This window comes from Octodon degus, unplaced genomic scaffold (assembly GCF_000260255.1).
Source record: "Octodon degus isolate 3935 unplaced genomic scaffold, OctDeg1.0 scaffold00016, whole genome shotgun sequence".
Classification (NCBI taxonomy): Eukaryota; Metazoa; Chordata; class Mammalia; order Rodentia; family Octodontidae; genus Octodon; species Octodon degus.
This window is the reverse complement of record NW_004524592.1, coordinates 18788454-18799918: the sequence shown is the minus strand read 5'-3', so window position 1 is coordinate 18799918 and position 11465 is coordinate 18788454. Positions and strand designations below refer to the sequence as shown.

Sequence of the window (11465 nt, the reverse complement as noted above, 5' to 3'; positions counted from 1 at the left end):
TCTACTGAGTTATCTTCCCAGCCCCAAAACTTTCTTCTTAAAGTAAAGATAACTATTATATTATTATTTGATATTCCTCCCAATAACATATTTCCTACATGAAGAGAAATCTAACATGCAGCTGGATACTGACTTGGGAAACACTGATTTCAACTGTCACAAAGCAATGTTCTTCTATGAGCCTGCACAAAATAATTGCTTGTAACTGAAAGCATTTACTCTGTAACCATGAATTTCCTCTTGTTTTTTTTTTTTTTTTTTTTATTCCACACCTTCTTCAAGAAAAAAAAAATTGTTTTCAGTAAAAGCATGACCTAGGGTATGCTGAGTTCTTACCACCACTGTAATGGGTTACTAGACAGAAAATGCAAGTGTCACTCAAAGAAATGCCATTTTTTCCAAGACAGAAGATGTTCTATGGACAGGAATGTATTGTCACAGTCTAGCATTTGCCTAGATCTGGAGGGCAAAGAGGAAAAACAGAGTACAATTTTAAGGTGGAGCTTTGATCACTAGCAGGAGGTAAAATAGAATTCTTTATACTCTGTGTAAAACTACTTTCTACTGCCTGAATGAAAAGACACTTTGCCAGCCACATCTTGCCAGAAGAATCACCCAACTTTATTGGGAAGGAGCAGTGCCATCATTGTACTGGCCATCTGCATTTGTGGACTCTATGGCCATGTGAAGGTAATTGTCAATTAGCAGTGTACATGGCTCACCTCGGTGTGCATGCGGTGCACATGTCTAGTTACTTCTTAGGCAGTCCTTTTTATGAACTATAAAGATTTCCCACATAGAAATATGTCTTTCTGATAAATATCTGAAAGAGATAAAAGTATTATTTAAATTGAGACCATACTGATAAACAACAAACTCTGCAGAACAGGAAGCATTCCATCTTATAGAATACCAGTTAAGAAGATTGATTTTTATCAACATATGCCACATAATGTGCTCTAAAAATGCTTTATGATTCCTGTCATGTTGTACTTTTAGTCTGAATTAATTCTTTAATCAAGGACCAGTGTTTGTGGGGCCAATATGGTGATGTCGACATCCATTAATCCACTAGCTTGAAGAATTTCAGGTTGTCATAAGTACAGAGATGTAGATGACATGAACAGAACTCAGATACACACACACACACACACACACACACACACACACACACACACACAGAGTACAATGCAAAAATAACAAAGAAATCTGGACAAAGCTTGTTAATAATTTAGTGTAATCCATTCTAGATTTGAATAAAACAAATCAAAGTATACCATGCTGGTGTGGTTTTCTTGTAAAAAAAAAAATCTCACTTTTTGCTTGTAGATTCAAGAAATGCCAATGTGAAGTAGCAAATGATCTGAGTTATAAAACCTCATAAATAAACATAGGTTTATTTCTCTGAGTACACACTGTAACACTACTGAACGGTATTCTGCTAGATATTCCTAGGAAGTTACCTTAAATGAAGCAAGGATCATGACTGGCCACCAGCACTGATGATTGCTTACTTTTCATGTGTGTGTCCCAACTTTTTTTTTGGGGGGGGATGGGGAGGGTGGGTACTGAGGGTAGAACTCAGGACCTCATGCTTGCCAGGCAAGCACTTATGCCACTGGGCTATCTCTCCATCCCCTGTCCTAACTTTTTAAAAACATGAGCCTTTATAAGCAAGCAAATACTATAGTATTATCCTGTAAACATCATCTCTATACTAGGTATTACTCAAGAGTTTGTCTGCTTGTAGAGCTAATTTTAACAGAAATACAGTATGACAGATGAAAAATAACTTGCCCAATATTTCGAAGCTGTTTAACCTTCAAGTTCTGCCTCGTTAGGTACCATACCACAGTACATTTGTTTGTGAAGTTATCAAAGACAGCATTTGCAGCATTTTGCATATACTTCACTTCTTAAACAATAGATGAACTTAAATTTAGTTTGTGCCTCAGTTGATCCTCAATACATTTTAGCTATACTTTCTTGCTTAAAGTGGTGAGATCATTAATGAATTGATAATATACTCAAGCAAACTGCCTACATTGTCCAAAATCCTGCGTGAGAAAAGGTGAGTCAAAAGTAACTGAACTCGTGCATTCATATATGCAAAAAAGTATCTGTGAATATTTTTCTGTGCTAGAAATGGAGCCACAGAAATGTAGAAAGTGGAACTGAGAGTTACTGAGAAAGACTCCAAGCCCACAAAGCAAGCACAGCAGAAAGTAATATGAAATGCCAGACCTATACACCACCGGAAGCCAAGGAAGTGTCACCCAGGTCTCTCATAGAATGCCCTTCTTTGTGCCAGGCTTAAAGACCTAGAGCCTCCCCTCTTGCCCCGTCCATGCAGAGCGCTCCCTGGACTTCAGCCGAACCTAGAGGTCCCCGTCCAAACTCACATCTCTCTGTCAGCCCGACGAAGGCACCACAGGTAACACAAGGAATCTGGGCTACGGCTGGAAACCAGAGGCTGAGGGTCATGCTCCCTCTCTGCTTCCCTCCTGGACTTCCAACAACCACCCCATGGCGACCACAGGGCTCCCAGGCGCACCGCGCCTCAGTGACTGTCCTCTTTCCTGCCTCTCCCCTCAGAGCGCTCAAGCTCCTGCAAAACGGAACGTGAAAATACAGACTACTTGCGGGTAACCTCTTTTTTTTTTTTTCCTTTTTAAATGTACTTCTTCTGTGGCCAACAGTCTGGCCACAAGTTTGAACCTCAGCCACAGGATGGAGGAAAAACAAAAATAAATTAACATTTTAATTATCTTAGCCACAGATAATATGCAAATTCTGCCTAGTCTCTATCACCACTCATTTTTTATTTACACTTGCTTCATGTTTTATTCTCTTTCTTTCTCCATTTCTTCTCCATGTTTCCCTTTTTCTTCTGTTCCTCTCCTGAAATAATGCTACTTTCAAGAACTCCATTTGAGGTACACCTCTTTTTGTGAAGACAGAGTCTCTCAATATAGTTCAGACTGGCCTTGAACTCACTATGTAGCCCAGGCTGGCCTTGAACTCGCAGTGAGCTGCCTGCCTCAGGCTCCCTAGCGCTGGGATTGCAGGCTTGCACCACGATGCCCTTTCATTCGGATTAACCTGGAGGAGAAACGTCTTGAATTTTAAGTAGTATTAGCCAGTAATTAACTCTGTGTCTGGGGAGACTTAAAGTGTGTGTTGGTGTATGTGTGTGTATACGTGAAATCATTTTTCTTTTTCCTTCTTAGCAGTGTTTGGTAATGACTGTCCCAATGGTCTTAATGGAAATCCAGCCCAAGAACTTCACTTACTACCCCTACAAATATAGCAAGCATGTAACCAGTGTGTGTGATTTAGATAATACGATAAACTCTCTAATTTGCAAATGCTGGTTTTCTGGCTTCTTCAGGCTCAGACACTTCAGTTGTTCAAGTTCCCAAGCCCCGCAACCATTTAACTCACCCAAGCTTGAGAGTGTTACAACACGAAGCTATGCTGAACAGATGTTCGAGGAGTCCCAGAACATTGTAAATTATGATGAATTAATTTGCTCATTTCAGAGTTTGACAAAGCAGCTCTCAGAGGCTGCCCTGCACTCCGCTACAGGAAAGGAAGAGTGAAAAAAGCAGCCGGCCGAGGATCCAGGACAAAGTGTCTCCTGAGTTTCAGTAAGTGGCTCTGTCACATAAAACTTATGTCGGCTGTTAAGTGGCCACGCCAGCTGCATCCCATGTGCCACCGACGTGCTGGCCTCTTATTTCTCCCACTCGGTTATTGTGTCTATAAATCCACCGGGCCACCTGTGCAGTGCGCTCATCAGCAGGGCCCCAGAGGAAGCGTTAACGTAGCAAGGCTCATAAAGCACCAATCCTTAAATGTAAAAACCGACACTTTCATCCTCTCCGGGCTACATCTGTATAGATTTCTTTTTAATGAAAAGAAGAGCTTATTTTTCTGCTTATAGTAAAAGGACTGTATATGGTGTTGCACGATTAATGATTATATTTTTTGAATATCTGCTAATGTGAAGCTGCCTAATTTGTTCTTGTCTGAAACTGTATCAGTCCATGGCTAAAATATTCATTCTTACTAGGAACTCGGCATTCATTTTAATCATGAAAACAACCCATGCCAGGTACAGAAGAAAGGAAGAAAGGAAAAGGAAAGAAGGAAAGAGAGAGACACACACGGGGGGGAAGGAGGGAGGGAGAGAGAGAGAGAACATAATATATCTTTTTCTTTTTTCAGTTGTCTTTTAAATTTTCTTTCCTAAAAATTTGTTGCCTACTGGGAAAATCTAATATTGTACAAAATCCACTTCTCTATTTTGCATTTCATTCCAACAAAGTTAGTCAAAAATTTTAATGTATTTAGCAGCACTTTCAACATTCGTCTATAATCTGGACGGGTGTGATGATCCATGTCTGTCTCTTTTGTTACAGCATGAACCCTAACAATAGCTAATAAAGCATTCATAGAAGGTCAGTAGATCATTTAAGGACTTCTTTTTGTATTTATGTTCACCTTCTCAGTACTTTGTATCCCATCCTAAGGAGCAAGAGAACACTGGAAAGTGGAGGGCAGAAAATAAAGGGAGGCGATTGGTGCAGTTACAAAGTTATCCACTGTAGAGAGAAGCTACAGTGCACGAATATTGTACACAGAGAATAGTATGTGCACTTCATACAGAGAATAAGTAAATGGAACAAAGTAAAGCAAAAGCTTTCCATTCAAAAGAGCCAGCATGGAGAGTCAGGTTACTTACTAAGCCTTTGATGATCAAAAATGTTTTTCAATGTTTATACTCCAGTCACCATTTGTACGCTCCACATTCAGTGGAGAGAGTAGAAGGGGCAGTGGGTTTGGCAGGGAAGAGAAGCGGAGGTACTGAAGGTATTGATGGATACATAATGTCAAACCAGTGCAATGAACAGAAGACAAAGAGAAGCTCCAGGGTTTAATGACCCCAGATCCCCATGAGACAGCAGGAGCATGTATCTTGGAGTATGTGCTCAAAAGCTGAATTCAAGGTGCAATATTCTTCCATCAGATCCTACTGAGAGAACATTGGAAGCTGTCATCAAAACATGACTGTTATTTAAGAAAAACAACTGGCACACATTTGGGATGCTTCTTGGGTGATAAGGACCAAGTTCCCTACTTACAAGGAAGTGAGAGAAATAGATCCGACAGGCATATAAGCTAGTTAAATGTCACTATATGCAACATAGTGTAAGGTCTGGTCTCTATCCTTGTCCTGGTCCCCTGAGATACCATATCCAGGAAAAATGTCTTTGTTTACCTGAGGGCTGTGGGCCACACTATATATCTTAACACTATATCTTATGGCATGACTTCAGGCTCTGTGTCAACAGCTCAACTGCCAGAGGGACTTGAAACTACAGGGGTCTGTTGCCCTTCTAAAGAACAGGAGGCTGGAGTCAGCCACTCGGGCAGTCAACTACATGACTGTCCCCTGATAAATAGAAATGACACAGGATCAGTTGAGCTTCCAGTGTGTGATGTCACATACCACTGCCAGGAAGGGAATGCTATCTGTGATGCTCTGAGAACAGGACAGCCAAAAGACTCTTGTTTAGAACCTTGCTGAATTCTGCCCTACAAATCATGTCCCTTGGCTGATTTTTATTTCTTCTTTCCCTGCAGTGAACTATGCTTGTGAACAAAGCCATCTTCAAGTGGTCTTGGGAGCCCCTGAATTCTGCAGGTGCTGCAGAATTGAGGTATAAAAGCAGGCTTGTGAATTATTCCATAATTGTATACTGAGCTTCTCTGAACACACACACACACACACACACACACACACACACAACACACACACACACATACACACACACCAGCAATAACTACTGTAACATGAATTTCCTGATCATGGTATCTCCCCTGCCAGGTTAAGTACTGTAACATGAATTTCAAACGAAAAACTGCCATGCATTTTAGGTGCTGTTAGGTATCCTTTCTCGGGCCTGCATCGTGCTTCCAGAATGGCTACTTGCCAAGCAGTAACAACCGACAGGGGCTGTGCAGCTTGAGTAAATCCAACTGGCTTGGAAAGCTCACATAGTAATTTGTTTATTGCCTACTGGACAGCAAGTGCACTACTTGTTTTGCATTTGTCCTCAGCCAGAGCAGAAAACTAACCTGAGCCTAAAATTAATACCTAGATAATATTTTTACTGTTCTAACCAATGCAACCTTAAAGATTTGACTATTGTAGGGCTGGGGTGATGGCTCATTAGAATAAGCACTTGCCTGGCAAATGCAAGGACCTGAGTTCAATCCCCAGTTCTGAAAAAAAAAAAAAAAAAAAAAAAGATTTCACTATCATGCTCATAATGGTAACCATAGACATCTGCATAAGAAATGTCAGCTGTGTGCCACAGACGACTTCAAGTGATTTAGATAAATTGATCTACAGTCCTCACAATTACGTTGTCTGTCACAACTGATGTTTAACCAATTTATGCATTTTTATATGAAAAAGAGAAAAAAGTCTTATGCACAACAGTTTAGTTGAGTTAAATGATTTGGTGGCCCTTGGAAAGACCAATTTATTTCACTGGTTAAAGATAACCAGCCCTTTTTTTCTCAGATCTGTGGTAAGGATTTTTAGTACTTTAGAAAGAATATTCTGAGATCACTAGTCTTCAAGAAAACATCATTTTGGGGCTGACCAGGTAGCTCAGTGGACTAAAGCACCTGCTTAGGCAGAGCGCAATCGCAGGGATTCAGTCTCCGGCGTGCCATGCCAGACCCACCCCGGGGAGCACTGAGATAGCACTTGAAACTGGGTGTGGTGGCACATGCCTGTAATACCAGCTCTTAGGAGGCTGTAAACAGGCAGATCACTGCAAGTTCAATCTAGTAGTGAGACCTTGAATACCTTGAACACCCTTCCCTAAAATACAAAAAAAAAAAAAAAAAAAAAAGAGAAAGAAAGAATAATTGATTCTATACATTGCTTAGTGTATAATTTTCTGATTAATTTTTGATAGGTCTAATTGCCAGAAGTATAATGTATATGTACAATTGATGCTTTTTCTTCCTGTGTAGTAATAAAAGAGTATGGTGATAGACTAAAACAGATATATAGACTGAGGAATTGAACAGAGAGTGCAAAAATAAATCCTTACAATTTCAGTTGATCTAACTTCAACAAAATCTGCTAACATCTTTCAGTGGAGAAATGAAAACCCCTTCAATAATCATGGTGAGAATACTGGCTATCTACAGACAGAAGAAAAACAGGGCCATTATCTCCTATCATATGCAAAAAACCAACTGAAAATGGATTAAAGGTTTAACTATAAATCCTGAAATGTAGGACTTGAAACTAAAACAACTAAAAATGAACACAGGAAATATTTTTCTTGACATTGGCCTAGAAGATAAGTTTTTGTTATATAATCCCAAAGCTTAGGCAACAAAAGCAAAAATAGACTAATGGTAGTTATCAAACCAGAAGCTTCATATAACAAAAGAAATCATCCATAGTGATGATACAATATATGGAGCAAAAGAAGGTATTTGCAAATCACACATCCAATAAACAGTTAATAACAAATATACAAAAACTCTGACAACTCAATAGTGAGAAGATAAAGAACTCAATAAAATATAGGCAGAGGGCATTTCTCCAAAAAGATATACAAATGGCTACCAGGTGTATAAAAAGGGCTCAGCATCCTTAGTCATGTAGGTAGTGAAAATCAAGAGTACCGATGAAGCATCACTTCACACCTCGTAGAGTTCTGTTATCAAGAAGACAAAACATAGCAAGTGTTGGCGAGGATGCAGAGAGCAAAGAACTTTGCACCTTGATGTTGGGACTGTAAATTGGATTGTACTTTTTAGAGGAAACAATATGGAAGTTCCTCAAGAAACTAAAAGCACACTTCTACATGATCCAGCAGTCCCACTGCTGTGTAAATAGCTAAAGGAAACGAAATCAAGTTTTCAAAGAAACATCTGAATATTCATGTTCATTACAGCATTAGTCAGAATAGTCCGGGTACAGAATCCACTAAGAGATTGTCAACAGATGAATGGATAAAACACACACACACACACACACACACACACACACACACACACACACATATATATACACACACATATACAAATAAAACACACATATGAAAGCAAAACACATACACATATACACACAAACACATATATGAAAACACAAAACACATACATATATACACATACACATATGTCAATGGGATATTATATATATATGTATGTATATAAACAATAGACTATTATGTAGCCTTTAAAAAGAAGGAAAGTCTGATATTTAAGCAACATGTATAAACTTGGAACACTTATGTTAGGCAAAAGAGTTCAGGCAGAGAAAGAGAAGCACAGCATCTTTGCATTCCCATGTTGAATTTAAAAAGCTGAACTCATCAAAGCAGACAGTAAAATAATTGCCAGGGGAGGGAAATAAAGCTTAATTCAAAAGTTACAAAGTTTGATGCATGCGGGATGAATAAGTTCTGGAAATTTAATAAGCAGCATGATGACTCTAGGCAATAATATTGCCTAGATGAACTTACTGAGATTAGATTTTTTTTTTAGTAAGGGTCTATAGGGTCTACAGGGTCTCACTACAAAGATCAGACTCGTAGTGATCCACCTGTGTTCAGCCTCCCAAGTGCTGGGATTACAGGCATGTGCCACCACACCTAGTCTCCATTGCTGTCTCAGCACACCCTGGGGGCAGGGTCAGCATGGCATGCCAAGGATCGAGCCCTGGCTGCTACTTCTGCCTAAGTAGGCGCTTTAATTTGCTGAGATATTTGGCGAGCCCTGGGAGTAGATCTTAGATGTCCTTACCATATACACGAAAAGGATACTGATGTGAGAGGTAGCTGTGTTTATTAGTTTAATTGTGGTAATCATTTTACAGTGTATACTTATATCAAAATGCCAAGTGGTATACCTTACATACATACAGTTTTTATTTGGCAATTATATTTTGGTAAATCTAGAAAGAATAAATAACACTTACTTTGAGAATTAAGCAAACATATGTAGATGGAATTTACCAAAAAATGAAAAAAAATTCTTATACAAACTTATATCATTGTTATTACTTTCATGAATTTGAATATCATATTACAAAAGATAAATAAATAAATCATTCTTTTCTGGAATTATATATATTCTTTTGTGAAATGAGATTTGATGTAAAAAATAAGAGATGGGAGACAATAACTGTTAATGCTAACAGACAGTTTTAAAGTATTTTTTTATTGATTGTTAAATTTTGGTAAATTTAAGTAAAATTAGTTTTATAAAACCAAAAGAATGTGATAACAGTGAATAAGTCTAACTTAGAATTTTTCTTTGAAGGCATTTTTGTACTAGTTGATATCCGATGTGAAGAGGATTTTGATTATCTTCCTTTTTCATATTTGAAGTACTCTTTCCTTTAAACAATTCAAATCAAAGAGTCACTAGAACTTAACTATAATTAGAAACTCTCAGTAGGCTCATAAGTGGAGTTGGCACAGAAATCACGTCATGACTACTTTTCCAAATAAATTTTGAATATCATTAAATTAAATGTAATATTTTTAACCATCCAGCACAATGTCCTGCTCATTTAAGTAAGTTCATAGTCATCAATATAGAGCTATAAACACCTCACTGCAATGACAAATTCCTGGAGGTGGCAACAAATCACACGGCTGGTGGAGTGTGCCTCTCTAGAAAAGCCTTGAGCCACAGTGTGGTGTTTCAGGGCTCCACCTGGATCCCTGGACTTCTCAGGGTACACCTCTATGCTAAAAATCCCTTCCTGCTTCACCACAGGAAGTCATGTGGTCATTACCTGGGTCGGACACCAAGCCTCAGTTTTTGTATTTTGAGTAAATTTGACAAGTGAGCCTGCCAAGCATGGCATGGAAAGACTGGTCAGAGCAGGAGCAAAGAGAATGAGATTCAGGTCCAAATTCTGTCACTTAGTTTTGAGTGAACTTGAGGACCAACTGACTTCCTAAAGCCTTAGATTCCTCTGAAAAATAAACTCACTACCCTCCTACCTAATGCTAAAATGAAAGCAGTTTAAAATCCCTGAGGCACGACGAAGTCTAGCATGCTTTGAGTCACCTGGAAACTCTTAACACACAGGGCCTAGCCTGTGCCCCCAGAATGTCTGGCTCAGTCCATCGATATGGGGCCAGGGAATATACATTTCTGATTAGCTGCCAGAAGATGCTGATGGTGCTGGAGCTGGAGCTATGCTTCTGAGATGACTGTTCTAAAGTCCTACCCACCATGTACAAGACAATAACAAGGCTATCACACTAGGTACCTTCATAGCCATAGATGGTATACTGGAGAATCAAGTCTTCTAAGATATAATACAATCCATTACACAAAGTTGTGCAAAGCTAAATGCTGCATGTCACCTCAGAAAATAAAAATGCAGAATTCTGGTCTTGAAACTATTTTTTGGGCAAAAATTCAAAAATTTAATTTAAAACCTACAAAGACTCTGAAAACATATTTGCATAGGAGACAAATTTATTTTCAAAAACAATGGAAAATATGATGACATGAATAACACACTTTGCCTCACAGCTTACGGGGTGACATTGATGTGACTTTTCTTCCCATGCTCCTCAGAGTACCGTAGTTTATGTCCTTAAGTGGATCTGGGGCAAAGAGGTTCTGTTAAAAATGGTATTGTCACAGGCATTTCCCCTGTCACTTTATTCCTCTGTCACTTTAAACCATCCTTGGGATTCCATTCTTCATCTGAGAATCACTTTACTGTCCTCTATTTTAGCATAAAATCCATTTTGCAAGATGGAAATCTGAAGGCATTTTGTGTACAGGTCGCAGGTCTGCCTTTCTCCATCAGGTCTCAGTGTTGTCTCAGTGCCTTGTGCTGTCCCTCTATCAAAGGCTTTCTGGGTAGCTGTAGCAAAGGATCCTGCTTCACTTTGGATGATGTCTTGCAGTAAAATTGATTCTGACAATTTACACAATCATAGACAACAACTACACTGGAAAACTGGTTCTTCCAAGAGGAAGTAGGCAAGCTATGCATAGGGAACAACCCCAGGGAAGTCAGCTCTCATGTCCAAATCCCATTAATCATAATGTCTAGCCTGCCCATCTAAACATTGTGATTAAAATTTGGGTAGCACGTGATATTTAATACAATAGTTAAGCTTTTAAATGATCAGAAAATGATTATACTGAATTCTAAATCTTACCATATACCCATGCTTATAATAAAATATTTAATTTTATTTCAAATGTACAATTAATTTAGAATCCCAGGAAAAAATATATGCTGTGATTCCAATCATATATATTAACACGCTAGCTAACATAAGCTAACACAAGTTAGACAAGAAATTTTACCTGTGATGAAATCCCAAATAAATCATTTGATAATTATAAACAATTCAATGTAATATGATAAGAAAAAAATATTGTAG

At 38.6% G+C, this 11465-nt stretch overlaps 1 long non-coding RNA gene across 2 annotated transcripts in view; it reads left to right on the top strand.

Annotated features, from left to right (window-relative positions):
* The window catches only part of LOC111815433, a 73718-nt gene extending 67991 nt beyond the window's left edge, over nucleotides 1-5727 (top strand). For both annotated transcript variants that reach the window (XR_002820129.1, XR_002820130.1), the window contains exons 2-4: nucleotides 3543-3650; nucleotides 4425-4463; nucleotides 5650-5727. This is a non-coding gene — a long non-coding RNA (uncharacterized LOC111815433). The remainder of the gene's footprint in view (nucleotides 1-3542; nucleotides 3651-4424; nucleotides 4464-5649) is intronic.
* Nucleotides 5728-11465: the final 5738 nt, after the last annotated feature.